Source organism: Rattus norvegicus, chromosome 13 (genome assembly GCF_036323735.1).
Source record: "Rattus norvegicus strain BN/NHsdMcwi chromosome 13, GRCr8, whole genome shotgun sequence".
In the NCBI taxonomy this organism is placed as follows: Eukaryota; Metazoa; Chordata; class Mammalia; order Rodentia; family Muridae; genus Rattus; species Rattus norvegicus.
In genome coordinates, this window is record NC_086031.1 from 35,345,782 (window position 1) to 35,359,632 (window position 13,851).

The 13,851-nt window shown below is 46.1% G+C and overlaps 1 long non-coding RNA gene across 1 annotated transcript in view; it reads right to left on the bottom strand.

Annotated features, from left to right (window-relative positions):
- Positions 1 to 13,186: 13,186 nt before the first annotated feature.
- Positions 13,187 to 13,851, bottom strand: part of LOC120096234 (uncharacterized) — a 70,409-nt gene continuing 69,744 nt past the window's right edge. Inside the window, exon 4 of the long non-coding RNA XR_005492415.2 lies at positions 13,187 to 13,454. This is a non-coding gene — a long non-coding RNA (uncharacterized LOC120096234). The remainder of the gene's footprint in view (positions 13,455 to 13,851) is intronic.

Here is a 13,851-nt window from a genome sequence, read left to right on the forward strand (position 1 = left end):
ATGAGATCACTGTCGAGCACTGAAGCTGGCAGGCTGGAAAGAGGAAGTCAGCCTCACCCTTCTTGGCATTGTTGATCTTCTAAGCAAGGCTGGGACTGTATATCTTCCTACCAGTGGAATAGAGTTCTCCTTTTGTTTAAGCCAGAAAGGATGCTTGGCGTATTGAAGAATAAGCCAGGGTTATGTGTGATTGGAGGGTAGGGAATGAGAGGGAGATGAGGTAATGAATGAGAGGGCAAAGCAGATAGGGTTTTGTAGCATGGTAAGGAGATTTAGCTTTTCCTCTGTGGGTAAGGGTCTTGAATGGGTGGTGAGCAGAGGCCTGGCATATCCAGAGGGCTCTGGCGGGTGGCTGGGAGCACGAAGAAGTGTAGCTAAACTTGCAGCTACAGAGTTCTATTCGGAGCACTCATGGGAAAGCAGCAGTTCCAATCTGGGGAAATGAAAACAGGAAGATCCTGGGGGTTCCTGACAGTTAGCAGAGCCGAATCAGTGAGATCCGGCAGAGACTGCCTCAGAAATTAAGGTGCACAGCGACTGAGGAAGATTGCCAGCACACACACATTCACAGGCGTGCACACACATGTGCACACACACACTTCATGCACATCACCATGTACATAGGTACATGTGCATACTTAGAGCAAGCACACTGAGGATAAGGACAGCCTTTTCTTCACAGAGTTGCCCGTAAGGGTTTGCCAGCAGCTCAGATGGAACTGAGGCAGGCTTCCTGTACCCCTCTCTTGGGCTGTCTTTAAACCTTCATTAATCGTTGAATGAGGAAGACACTGTTTCCTTAGGGATCTTCAGGTGAATGACTTTAGAGAACCTGCTATAGGCCAGAGCTGGGCACCATACCTGTCCCAGGTGTTTCATCACATGTGATTAATTGGAATGGCCGATGACAAGGCCTGTGTCAGATATTGATTCATGTGACCAGCTGTTTTTTTATGCTTCTTTCGGGAAATGCAATGTACTTTGAATAGAGTGATGGATGGGGGTGCAAGGGCTTCTCAGGCACAACAGGCAGGAGACATCGGGTGACAGGGTGACAGGAAAGCATACCTCTCTCCTCTTCCTCTTCCTCCTCCTTCTCCTCCTCTTCCTCCTCCTCTTCCTCCTCCTTCTCCTCCTCCTCCTCCTCTTCCTTCTCCTCCTCCTCTCCCTCCTTTTTCTCCTCCTCTTCCTCTTCCTCCTCTTCCTCCTCCTTCTCCTCCTCCTCTTCCTTCTCCTCCTCCTCTTCCTCCTCCTCCTCTTCCTCCTTTTTCTCCTCCTCTTCCTCCTCCTCCTCCTCTTCCTCCTCTTTCTCCTCCTCCTCTTCCTCCTCTTTCTCTTTCTCCTCTTCCTCCTCCTTCTCCTCCTTCTCCTCCTCCTCTTCCTTCTCCTCCTCCTCTTCCTCCTCTTTCTCCTCCTCCTCTTCCTCCTCCTCTTCCTCCTCCTTCTCCTCCTCCTCCTTCTCCTCCTCCTCTTCCTCCTCCTTCTCCTCCTCCTTTTCCTTCTCCTCCTCCTCTTCCTCCTCTTTCTCCTCCTCCTCCTTTTCCTCCTCTTCCTCCTCCTTCTCTTCCTCCTCCTTCTCCTCCTCCTCTTTCTCCTCTTCCTCCTCTTCCTTCTCCTCCTCCTCTTCCTCCTCCTCTTCCTCCTCTTCCTCCTCCTTCTCCTCCTCCTCTTCCTCCTCTTCCTCCTCTTCCTCCTCCTTCTCCTACTCCTCCTCCTTTTCCTTCTCTTCCTCCTCTTCCTCCTCCTTCTCTTCCTCCTCTTCCTCCTCCTCCTTTTCCTCCTCTTCCTCCTCTTCCTCCTCCTTCTCCTCCTCCTCTTCCTCCTCTTCCTCCTCTTCCTCCTCCTTCTCCTACTCCTCCTCCTTTTCCTTCTCTTCCTCCTCTTCCTCCTCCTTCTCTTCCTCCTCTTCCTCCTCCTCCTTTTCCTTCTCTTCCTCTTCTTCCTCCTCCTCCTCCTCTTCTTCCTTCTCCTCCTTTTCCTCTTGTTTTCTTTCTCCCCTCTTCCCTCTCCTTCTATAGTCACAAAATCCAGTATTAACTGAAAAGGTAGAAGCTGAATTCATTCTTTGTTTCTGTTCATGTCACAATAGGTTTCACTGGCCTGGAGTTTTTTTTTTTTAGCTGATATCTCCCTACATCTTTCTGGGATCAGCTATAGAGCTAATGCACTTTCTCATTTTGCTTAAAAAATGCCACACACCTCAGCTGAGAGGCGCTGATTGTATTTCATATCCTCCTTGTTTACGGAGCTGAAATCCCCACACTTTCTCAACATGAACCTGTCAAGTTAGTTTTTGTCTTGGGTGTAGGAGTATTCAGTCTTTAAGGCTAATGGCTTTGACAGTTCCAGGGAAGGTTCAGTTTCAGTTCTGAATGCATATATGTTTGCAGTCTCCTTCTTACACGAGAAGCTGGCTCATAGGTTTTTGCTAGCAGTAGCTTCTCAGTTTCTAACAGGCTTTGTTTGTGGACCCAGAGAAAGGAAGAAGGATAGAACATCCTCATGGAAATCCCAGGATCTCTGCCTCAGCTGCAGGCTATTGAGTTTCTGCTGAGGTGCTGTCTCAGATAACGCCTGGTCCAGTCTTTAAATGTGCCCGAGTCAGCAGTGTATGTCATGAAGAGGCTCGTGCCACATATGTCACAACCCAGTCATCCCACCAAATGCATTGCTTTGATTGAAAACAGTCGACAACTCAGGATGACCTCTCTGAGGAAGTTCTCATATGAGATAGCATAAAGACAGGGGCAATGTTGGGAACATGTAAGAGAAAGGTCTACTGTTCTGGGATGTGTCCAAGGCTGTCACCAGTTCATGGCCAAAGACTCCAGCATAGGTAACACTTGCTGTGTAGGCTGCGACATAGAGAAAATGCTCCTGTCGTAGAGGGAACTGCTTCAAGTAAGAACTGTAAAATCACATGAGCCTTGTGACCTCTCTCCCTTCCCAGCTGTAAACCAGCAATTTTCTAGGAATTTCACCAGAAACCCTATTTACTGTAAAAGAATGTCTTAACCCCTTTGTGTAAGCGCGAGGCCCATGGTTTTAGCCCATCAGATTATAGTCCTACCCAAGGCACCTCTGGAGTCATCCCATGATCTCCTTTATTTAAAAAAGAAAAGAAAAAAAGGGCTTCCAGTTTGTTTGTTTGTTTTTTTTTATAAGCAAACAATTCAGGTATAATCCGAGTGGTATATGTTGTGTCTACTGTGAGGATAAACTGATTCTTCCCTGAGAAGCCAGAACCCACACTCAGCTGTGTCTGATTCTGTCCCTGAGAATCTCTTTCTTGGGCCTGATGTTTAAAAATCCATATTAAAATGTTTTAAAATTTAATTAAATTTCTATGTTTAAACGATTTTTTTACTATTATTTTAAAATTTTAAACAGATTAAAAAACTGGCTTTAAGTGTAAGCGTGTATCACCTGCATGTATGCCTGTGCACGTCATGCGTTGACGTGCCTGCTGCCCATGGTGGTCAGTAGAGGGTATCACATGTCTTGGAACTGGAGTTATGGGTGGTTCTGATCTGCCACGTGGGTGTCAGGGACAGAACCCCAGGGCCTCTGCAAGAGCAGCAGGTGCTCCTCGTTACTGAGACATCTCTCTCGTCCCGAGATTTTATTATTCTTAATTTTGCATGCGTCTGTGTGTGGGTGTGTGCGTGTGGTTTCGTCAGGAGGCCAGCGGTGCTGGATCCCCCTGGGCTCGAGCTACGGGCTAAGCTGAAGAATCTCACCAGCCCTCAAACTGTCAGTTCTTTGAGAAATCCACCCCTGTGCTCTTGGGTATGTCACATCTCTTCCCATGCATCTGTGCGCCTATTAATCCCTGTAATTAAATCTGTGTTAAGCTTTCTTCTTAACCAGTGTGACTCCACGTCATACTGGTTTGTCATGAAAGTCATCTCTGCCCTGAAATTAAGCTCTCTCCGGATGGAGGGTCCTAAGAGGAAAGAGGTGTCAGGTCTCACGAACATCATGGAACTGTGCCTACACCCCACTATCCCGGGCATCACAAAGCAGCGAGCTGCTGCTGTCTTAGTTTATATTGCTGGGATAAGACACCTCCACTAACAGCCACCTGGAGAGGAAAGGGTTTATGCAGCTTAAACTTCCAGGTAACACTCTATCACCCAGGGAAGTCAGGGCAGGAACTCAAGCAGGGCAGGACCCTGGAGATAGGAGCTGATGCAGAAGCCATGGAGGGGTGCTGTTTACTAGCTTGTTCCCCACGGTTTGCTCCGTCTGATTTCTTATAGCACCCAGGCCACCAGCCCAGGGGTGGCACCACCCACAGTGAGCTGGGCTCTCCTGCATCAATCAGTAACCAAGCAAATGCCCCACATATGTGCCTATAGGCAATCTGATGAGGGTATTTTCTCAGTTGAGGTTCCTCTTCTCAGATAGGTCTACATTTGTGCTGTGCTGTGCTGTGCTGTGCTGTGCTGTGCTGTGCTGTGCTGTGCTGTGCTGTGCTGTGCTGTGCAGAAGCTGACAGGGTTTACCTCACCATTTTGCCCACAAAGCAGCCCTGGGTACCTTTGTGTGTGCTCACACGTAGGTGTAACAGAAGAATAGGATGCAGAAGAGAGGTGCTCACAGGCTGGACAAGGAGATCATGTCTCATGTTTCCACTTGACACCTTTAAAGGCATGTAGCAACGGGGAAGAAGTGTGGGTATTTCAGACATCCTGGGAGAAGGAAGCTGGCTCTGGCCCCCACAGAATAGGTGACTCCCTTACACTTCCAGCTCCGGTAACCACAATCTCGCAAAGCTGTTTAGGAGACTCACCTTTGGCGACTGATGAAAGGATCAGTCTCAGAAAGTAAATAACACTCTGGTCAGGATCTTATACTGGGGATGCCCGTGTCACAGCCTCAGTTTGGTACTGGCCTGCCATCTTTGCTTTGACCCTCACTGTGAGCCTCTAACTGGTCCTTAGATAAAAAGGACAGGTGCTCTACAATCTTCGCTCAGTCTTACAGTCTCTCCATCCATGCCTGGGCTCTCACAGCCACTTTCTAGACCTCGACAGGCATTCCAATTTAAACACATAAACCTGCAGATGTGGACCTGTGCTCCACTGAGAGCAGATATTTGGTCCTTGACTTTCTAGGTCTTGGTTACTCTCTACGTGTATTTTCCAGGAAGAGGTGCATTAGGTCTGACTCCCTTCTCTGGGAGCTGTTGGCTCTTGGTAGTTATGTGAGGCTGGGTGGGGAGAAACCTGCTGTTTACCACGGTGCAGCCTCTTGTGAGGTGCCTAAGCTCTAGTGGGGGTAATTTCACACCATTGCCCACCAGGCAACCCTGGGTCAGTAAGCTCAGTGGATAAACCCAAAACTCAAAGACGAAAGTATCAGGGGAGGTTGCTTGGGGGAGAGGGGCATTGGTGGAGATTGGAGGAAGATACGGGTGCAGGTGTAAGTGTGACCAGGATGTCCTGCATAGATGTATGAAAGTTTCAAGGACTAAATTTAAAAACAATTTTATTAATTATTATTTTAAAATTACATTTATTTATTTATCTAGGGAAAGAAGAGAGAGAGCAGTCTCTGTGTGTGTATGTGTGTGTGTGTGTGTGTGTGTGTGAGAGAGAGAGAGAGAGAGAGAGAGAGAGAGAGAGAGAGAGAGATCATGTGGAAGTCAAAGGACAATATTTTGAGAGTCAGTTTTTTCCTTCCACCATGTGGTACCTGGGGATTGAACTCAGGTTCTGCACAGCAAGTGCCTTTGTCCGTTGAGACACCTTGCTGGCCCAAGAGTTTTAATTTTTGACTGCTGTATAAATTAAATGCCCAAAGTCATTCTGTGAAGTGAAATAATAGGCTGGCACAAGAACACAAATGCCACATGGTCTAAGTGAACTCTACAGGAGTAGAAGAGTGGACACAGAGGCTGGGGAAGGACAGGCCAGGCCAAGTGGGAAGGGCAGGTAATAGGTTTGGCTGCCATTTTGATAGCTGAAGGGGCTGTTGTTGATTGGTTATTTTCAGTCTCAGTAGCTCATGTGACTGAAGGAACCTGAAGTTCTGCTTCTAAACTCCCTCTGAGACTTCCTACTTGTCCTGCAATTCTTCCTACCCAGGTCCTCACCTCCCCGGTGAGCCCGCCTCCCAGGCCACAGCCTTCACTAATGTTCTTGTCCACAGTGAATTCAAAGAGGGGCATTTTTGGTTTTTAGCACATTCTGGCACTCATTCTCCCCTGTGGGTCTCCTCAAGTTGCCCTTTGTGAGAGAAAAGGATATTTGTCCCTCAGTGAAGTCATCCATCCTGTTTATCCGATGCCTATCCCCCATCAGCAAGTCAGCAAGGTAGCTGCTCTTCCCCTCCTTCTCCCTCTTCCTCAGGTGACACATCTTCAGTAGATATAGTGACAGGTCTCTACAGGTCACTACAAGTTCTGATTCTGCTCAGCATATCCTGGCTGAACCAACTCTACTCCCAGTCCCCTTCCTATTCTTTCTCTAGCTCGGCTTGGGAAAGAATAAATGCTAAATAAAGGCTATAACACCGTGTACTGACTCTGAGGTGTTAGACTGCTAAGTGAACATGGTCTAGGTTTAAGTAGAGGGTAAGAGCTATGCATGCTAAGCAGGCCTGGACAAAGTGTGGTCCAGCCCATCACCGACTAATCTTTGCCTCAGCCGTAAGGTGGTCTGATACATGTGGTTGTCAGAAACATGTGAGTTCTCTTTCAGACAAGTTTCCCCTCTGACTTGTAACAGGCTTCTGCCATTTCCTTTTTCTAGAATGAGATTCCTATGGGAAATTCCAGGTGATGAGATGGTACAGTTTCAGTAGTCTGACAGCTAAAGGGAAGTACAGGTATTTATCTCATCTGAATAGCTTCATCCTCTCACAAAAGTTACCTAGACACAGGCCGGTTGAGTAGGGGAGCTGGTCCTGCAGGAGGGGTGGATGATCAGAATCAGTATCCAGAGATACCAAGGCTGGACCTGGAGAAGCAGGCAACAGCTAAAGTCTCAAGGATATGACAAGGATGCAGGCATTAAGGGCTGCACCCTCTGCAAAGCAGTTGCAGACTGGGCTGGGTAAAGCTCACACAGCTGAACATGCTGGTCCTGCTACAAAACAGTCATTGTAAGCTACGTCAAGTGTGAGCTGTGTCCTAGCATGCTCCAGCAGATAATAGCACGTGTCTTGCGAAACCATTTCTCATCAAGGTAGATTGTCACCATGGGACACCTGATAATGATTTTCCTGATAGGTCTCATTTGCTGACAGCACAAAGCTCTCTCTTTCTGTCTGTTTCCTTTTCCTGCCTGCTTCCATGGGTTTCTTCCCCAGCCTGGCAGAAGCCCTTTGCGTTTGAATCTGCTTTACAAAAACAGCTCACCTGCTTCAGACATTTAAACGTTCTTGTTTTTTGTCATCTAACTCCGCAGAGCAAGGCTCCTAACCCTCTGCCAAAGATAACTTCATTCATTCACTGAATGAAGCCAAATGCTGTGGCTCTGGAGCCGAGGAGACTCAGCTTTGCAGCCCTTGTGTGAGCCCAGAGAGCACAGTGTGATGACCGTTGCTTCTTTTGGACTCTGGGCCACGAAAGCAGCTCATTCCTGACATCAGAGGAAAGCTAGCCTTTTCAGGGGCTGCTCCCTTAAACATTATTTTTTCATGGTAAAGTATTATCCTGGATACTTTATAAGATTAAGGGAAGAGGGCTTCAATTACTTTTCAGATTCACACTAGAGGCCTGTGATTTGTATTCTAGGCAAATGTACCTCACAGAAGACCTTGCCTATTGCATAATTCAAATTTGCAAATAAGTACCATGGAAAGGCCCAATACAATACATACACTGTCAGAGTGGGTTAGAGTGGTCAGTGTCCAAGTCTTTTCCCCACTGGGATGTAGTTTGCAATTCTTCCTTTTGTTGTTGTCTCTTTGCCATTACCCCTCTGTGCACAGCTGTTAAAGAGGCTTGCAAGGCCTGCAGGTCCTGCGGTGAAACAATGTTGCTCCTTCGAAAGGATTCCACTATACAGATGTTCCTCAAGTCAACACGATTCCTCTTACTAGTTTTTTTTTTCCTACTTTTTAGTATGAAACTAGTATATGGGTGGTGAAAGCTACTTGAAATCTTTTTTTAAAAATCATTTTAAAGTGTGTGTGTGTGTGTGTTTGTGTGTGAGTGCACGCGCGTGACTGTGTGTGTGTATGGGTGTGTGTGTATGGGTGTGTGTGTTTGTGTGTGTATGGGTATGTGTGTGTGTATGGGTGTGTATGTATATGGGTGTGTGTATGTGTGTGTGTGTATGGGTGTGTATGTGTATGTGTGTGTATGGGTGTGTATGTATGTGTGTGTATGGGTGTGTGTGTATGTGTGTGTATGTATGTGTGTGTGTGTATGGGTGTGTGTTTGTGTGTGTATGGGTGTGTGTGTATGGGTATGTGTGTGTGTATGGGTGTGTATGTGTATGGGTGTGTGTTTGTGTGTGTATGGGTGTGTGTGTATGGGTATGTGTGTGTGTATGGGTGTGTATGTGTATGGGTGTGTGTGTGTGTGTGTGTGTGTGTGTGTGTGTGTGTGTGTGCAGTACCTGAAGAGTCCAAAGAGGGTGTTGGATCCTTTGGAGCTAGAGGTACAGGCATTTGTGAGTCATAGGACATGGATTCTTGGAAGCAAACTCAGTCCCCTGGAAGAACAGCATGTGCTCTTGACCTCTGAATCCATAATCCAGCCTCCTGCACTAAACATCTTGAATTTTTTCGTTATTTTTCCTAGGCCAGTGGTACACAGTATGATATGGGTATTATGTGTTGATTCGAAATGCACAACTCCCTCCTCAAAGGAAGTAAGCGAAAGTTTATTTTGGAACCATTTATAAGTGACATGGTCCAAGAGCACAGACTTGGGTTATCCCCAATTCTATATCGTAACGTGGTAACATTATCATGACCTTTTTATAGTAAGGGAATGAAAAAATTAATAGATGAAGACACTTTTTAAATACACGGGTTGAAGCATCAGGTAGGTGAGCTACAGCAAAAGCCGGAAATCTTTACTGCAGGTTTCACGTGCTGTCTGGAGGGCCGTTGCATGGAAGGTTAGATGTGGGAACTAGAGGTCTGTCATTTATTTCTTTCTTTTAAAAATATTTATTATATATAAGCACACTGTAGCTGTCTTCAGACACCCCAGAAGAGGGCACTAGATCTCATTACAGATGGCTGTGAGCCACCATGTGGTTGCTGGGATTTGAACTAAGGACCTCTGGAAGAGCAGTCAGTGCTCTTAACCACTGGGCCATCTCTCCAGCCCTCTGTCATATATTTCAAAGGATTTGCCTACCAGTCACAAGGATGTTACAGCACACACAGCAGTGGGCAGTAATTGACTATTTTGGGCCTCAGATAGCTCAAGTTAACTCTAGGCTTACACCATCCCATCTCTTCACAGTGTTGCAAAGTGCCAGTCTGAAGAGTTTCATTAACATGGGCAATATCAACAAGCTGTGAGCTCCAAGTACATGCACTTTCATCACCAGCAGAGAGAGCTGATGCTCTGCAGGTACTGCGTTGCTGAACTAGGATGTTTGGTAGGTCAGGTGTACTAAAGGCATTTTTGACTTAAGGTATTTTTAATTCATGATGGGCTTATTAGAATATAACACCATCACTTACTGCCACATAGAACCTATGTTGTATACCCCCCCCCCCATCTTTATTAACTTGAGTATTTCTTATTTACGTTTCGATTGTTATTCCCCTTCCTGTTTTCCGGGCCAACATCCTCCAACCCCTCCCCTTCCCCTTGTCTATGGGTGTTCCCCTCCCTATCCTCCCCCATTACCGCCCTCCCCCCAACAATCACGTTCCCTATGTTGTATACTTAATGATATAGAAAACTTTCTAGGGGATGGTAGTAAGGATCTTGCTCTAATTAATGTGGGAATTTCCCGACTAGGATTGACAATGTATGTAGAAGAAAGGATACATTTTTCACCATTTGCACATCGACTGATGGGATCCTAGACTGCATAAAACCATGAGAGAATGAGCTAAGCACCAAGGCAGTGTGAGTGGCGCCACCGCTGGGCTGGTGGTCCCAGTTTCTGTAAGAAAGCAGACTGAGCAAATCATGAGGAGCAAGCCAGTAAGCAGCACTCCTCCGCGGCCTCTGCATCAGCTCCTGCCTCCAGCTTCCTGCCCTGTTTGAACTCCTGTTTCTTTGATGATGACCTGTAATATGGATGCACAAGCCAAATAAACTCCTTGTTGCCTTGGGGGTTTCATCACAGCAATAGGAACTCTGACTATTGGTTGTGTGATGGTTCATGTTGATTTGTCAGTGTAACAGAATCTAGATGCACCTAGGAAGCAAGCCTCTGATCATGATTGTGAGAGACTATATAGACTGGCCTCTGGGATTGTCTATGTGAGGAAGTTTCTAGATTGGTTTAACTGAGGTGGGCAGACTCACTTTGAATGCAGACAGCACCACTTTATGGAGCGGGGTGCTAGACTGCGTGAAAACACAAGAAAACAAGCTAAGCACCAGCACTTACCTTTCCTTACTGGCTGAGAGTTGACACACATGAGAACTGCTTCCTGCCATCATGACTATGGTGGATTGTACTCTCATCCTGTAGGCTGAAACAAGCCTTTCCTTTCTTCAGTGGACTTTTCTTTGGTGCATTTGTCCCAGCAACAACGTAAGTAACTAATACAGGGTGCAGATGAGTCAGCTTTAGACAGACAGAGGGATTTTCTTTGCCTTAGTACAGAAAGGTAAGCGAATGTCTGCATGGCCCAGCTAGGTGTGACTTAGGAGGTGGGGGCTAATGGAAGAGCTGCAGGGAGAAGCTTTGATTGGAAGACATGGAGGCGGAGGTGGCTTGACTACCTTCTCCCCTAGATGCCAGGGATAGCTTCCCTGTGGCCTGAAAAAGAGGCAAAGGACATGAGAATGAGACCACAACTCTTTATTCATAGCGCCTCACACAATGGATGCTCTTCTTAGGAGAAGTCTTGGCAGAAGATTGAGACCCAACTTGATATGCATTAGGCCACACCTCGTTTCCTAAGCAGGCCTTTTTGGTTATTGTATGGCTTTTCCCAACAGAGTCTGTTTGCACCAAATAGGGTACTGATGAGAGACCAAAGAAAAGGTTCCACTGAAATTTAAGTTTAGTGGATCGGTGAGTTTATTGGGGTTATTTACTGGGGCATGGGTGTCTCAAGGGCAGGTGCATCACTGAAAAGCTAACCCGTACACGATGACGACTTGAGAGAGCAGCATCCCGAGAGCTCCCTGTATAACTCACAGACAGCTTGACTCTTCAGTTTCATTTACTTCCCAAGTCTTAATGAGCCTCCTTCCAGGAGGGAGTGTTTTAATTCTGAGAAGATAGCTACACAACACCAACTGTGGGCCTGAGCATCTTAACAGGAAACAAAAAGGCTCTCGGTAGCCTCACATTTTTTGAGTCTGTTATGTAAACATTTCCCTCTCCTCAGAGCATCAGTAGGGATGTGGGACTATGCATCTCACCAAGTCTTCTGATGTAAAAATGAAGCGAGGCAACATTGCCTGTATCTAAGCCCTGCTGGATACCTGTATGTGCTCCATACCCGAAAACAGATGAACAAATGATGCGCTTAGCTCAGAACCACAGTCGTTACGAAGGAGGCTTTTCCTGCCCTTCTCTGGAAGCCAAACACAGTCTTTAGCATCTTTTCAGATCCCCCTTCTGATGTTTCTGTCTCTATTTTTTGTATAATTACTTTGTACCTGGGTTTTCTGAGATAGGGTCTCTTAATGAACCCAACACTCATTGATTTTGCTAGGCTGGATATTGAGGAAACTCCCATGGATTCTCCCATCTCTCCTCTCTCAGTGCTAGAGTTATGGGCATGCAACATGCTTTACTTTTATGTGGATCCAGGGGATCTGAACTCAAGTCCTCATGATGATGGGGCAAGTAAGACATCCCCCTTGCTTCCTTTCATATTCTTTAAAACCTCCCTCTCCTATTCCTCTCTATCTACATTTTTACCTCAGAAATCCAGAGTATACCTGGTTCAGTGGGTTGTTCCAAGTCCTTATTCTGGAAGAAGGCATCCCACTTTCCCCTTTCTGTCTCCCTGTGGTCCTAGCCAAGTATAAAAGCCCTTTGACATCCATTGACATCTCTTCCCAACATCCCATATGGTATCAAACCCAGGTGATGCATTCCTGACTCATGGAGAATTAATAGGTAACCTGACAAGGACAAAAACAAAACAAAAAAAAACCAAGTCAGAGACCAAATTAGCAAAGCCTGAGTATTTATAAGCCACAGCTGTAGAGGGACCATGGCTGTCACTTTCCTGGCAGCAGGTGGTTGAAAGGGCTTGCAAGGATTCGTAGATAAAAATAGGCAGTCCTAAGATAGTCTCTGATGGGTGAGCATTCAGTTAGAGTGACTTTCTGATTGATCTGTCCTCCCTCCCCCATTGAAACAGGTTCTCACTCGTCTCACGCTGGCCTTGAACTTTTCTGATCTCACGAATGCTGGGGTTACAGGTGTGCAATACCATGCCTAGTTACGAGGTACTGCAAATTGAAACCAGGGGCTTGTGCCTACTTGGAAAGCACGCTACAAAGTGAGCAATATACCAAGTCCTTGCTTAAGCAATTCACTATTAAAATAGGCTGATAATGAATTCATCAAATCCCCCAGAGCTGAGAAATGACCCAGACTATTTTTAAAATGTAATATTCTCTCTGTGTACAGCGTGAGATTTTATTGTGCTTTGTAGTGTGTCCTCAAATTCTTTCTCTAAGTCTCTCATCTTAAGAGACCCAATGCTCTAAGGTTCCAATTGTGAAAGGGGTGCCCTAAATCTAGTTCCTTTCCAGACTCCCCTGTATATACAGCAGGGGGCAGGGACCAGCCACTGGCAGACATTGTCCAGATGTCCTGCTTTCTCATTTACTGCCAGGACAATTCTTTCTGCAAATGGGTAGGCATCATTAGTGCACACGCAGCACCAAAAGGAAGCCAGTTTTAGTCACAGCTCAGTCTGAGGCCTCCTGTGGATGCAACAGAGAAACTGTAATCAGGTGTACAGAAACTAGAGGGGTTTTAGTTACAGAGTAATCAGAAGTTTCCCCACCCAGATGCCTAATGAGTGCAAATGAGTGACAGGAGACCAATAAACAGATGTCTCTGTTGTCTGTGAGTTTTACTGTGGAGTAGAAAAGAGGTTGTGGTGTAAATCAGAACAGACAGCCCACACACAAATTGTACATTACTTGTCAACATCTCTGGTTGATGAATATTCTTGCCTTAGCATCTTGCTGTATTCCGGTGACTTAGAACTGTGCTCAGCTTCCTCAGAGCTCTCAAGTCTATGAGAGATTTTCTAGTTGGGGCCAATGGAGATGGAAAGCCTCATTGAGAATACAGGCAGCACCATTCAATGGGCTTGGGGTCCTGGATTCAATAAAAAGGAGACAGTGAGCTGAGCACAGAGTTCACCTCTCTCTGCTTCCTGATTGGAGATGTGACGTGAGCAGCTGCCTCACACTCCTGCTGCTATGATTTCCCAGCCAGGACAACTGTACCCTCAAACTGAGCTAAATAAACCCTTCCCTCCAAAAACTGCTTTTGTCAGAACAAGGAGAAAAATAACAGCTACGAATGCCAATGGAATGATGTATGGGAGGTATTCTGCTCAGTTACTATTTAAGAGTCTTGGCTTTCATCAAATGAGGTCAAGAAAGAGAATTAGGAGAAATTATAATTCACTGAACACCTAATGTATGCTGGGCCTCTCTCTTAGTAGTTCCGTGTTAGCTTCTTCTTCTTTACAATAATCTATGATTCCCGT